Here is a 1,397-nt window from a genome sequence, read left to right as displayed (position 1 = left end):
AGTAATTAACTAACATTGCAGACACAGTTGTGGTGGCGTCTGCTGTTTTAGCAGTAAAACTATAACATGAGACACAGTGATGGTGGGTTGTGTTTAGAGTAGTATTAACATGAGACAGTGATGGTGGGTTGTGTTTAGGAGTAGTATTAACATGCAGACACAGTGATGGTGGGTTGTGTTTAGGGAGTAGTATTAACATGAGACCCAGTGATTGGGTTGTGTTTAGGAGTAGTATTAACATGAGACACAGTGATGGTGGGTTGTGTTTAGGAGTAGTAATTAACATGACACAGTGATGGTGGGTTGTGTTTAGGAGTAGTATTAACATGAGACAGTGATGGTGGGTTGTGTTTAGCGGAGTAGTATTAACATGAGACAACAGTGATGGTGGTTGTGTTTTAGGAAGTAGTATTAACATGAGACACAGTGATGGTGGGTTGTTGTTTTAGGAGTAGTATTACATGAGACACAGTGATGGGTTGGTTTAGGGTTATAGTTAACATGAGGACAACGTGATGGTTGGGTTGTGTTATAGGAAGTAGTGTAACAGTTAACATGAGACAGTGCTGGTGGGTTGTGTTTAGGAGTAGTATTAACATGAGACAGTGAGGGTGGGTTGTGTTTAGGAGTAGTATTAACATGAGACACAGTGATGGTGTGTTGTGTTTAGGAGTAGTATTATCATGAGACAGTGAGGGTGCATTGTGTTTAGGAGTAGTATTAACATGAGACACAGTGAGGGTGGGTTGTGTTTAGGAGTAGTATTAACATGAGACACTGTGATGGATTGGTTGTGGTTTTGTTGGTTTAAATGCACACTGACTGTCAACTTCCTGTTCTGCTTTCCTGTCTGTCCTCTCACAGTCCTCCTGAATCATATCAGAAATATATCAATGCACATTAGACTATACAGAATATTGTCCTCTGTAGCTCAGTTGGTAGAACATGGCACCTGCAACGTTATGGGTTTGGTTACCAGGACCACCCATATGTAAAATATATAGACACAGGAGTGTATATTGATATGGATTGTTGAGTCGACTAACCTGCATAATTTATGGACAGCAGACTACAGTAGACTTCATGGTCAATACAGGAGGCTTTGGTGATGTTCATTGGATTATCTGCTAGCTAAAAGTACTAAAAGTACTGTACAACAGAGGAGGCGGGTGGGCGGATATATAGGAGGGTGGACTCATTGTAATGGCTGGAATGAATGGAACACTATCCATTAATTTTATTCCAATTACTGCCAAAGGATTGAGGACATAATATGAGGACTGTAGGCTGCAGTAATATTGAGATGCCAGTAGGGAGACCTCTAGTCCAGAACACTGAAGTAATGTTGAGATGCCAGTAGGGAGACCTCTAGTCTAGAACACTGCAGTAATGTTGAG

Source organism: Salvelinus sp. IW2-2015, unplaced genomic scaffold (genome assembly GCF_002910315.2).
Source record: "Salvelinus sp. IW2-2015 unplaced genomic scaffold, ASM291031v2 Un_scaffold3384, whole genome shotgun sequence".
Classification (NCBI taxonomy): Eukaryota; Metazoa; Chordata; class Actinopteri; order Salmoniformes; family Salmonidae; genus Salvelinus; species Salvelinus sp. IW2-2015.
Note: the sequence above shows the minus strand (reverse complement) of the source record.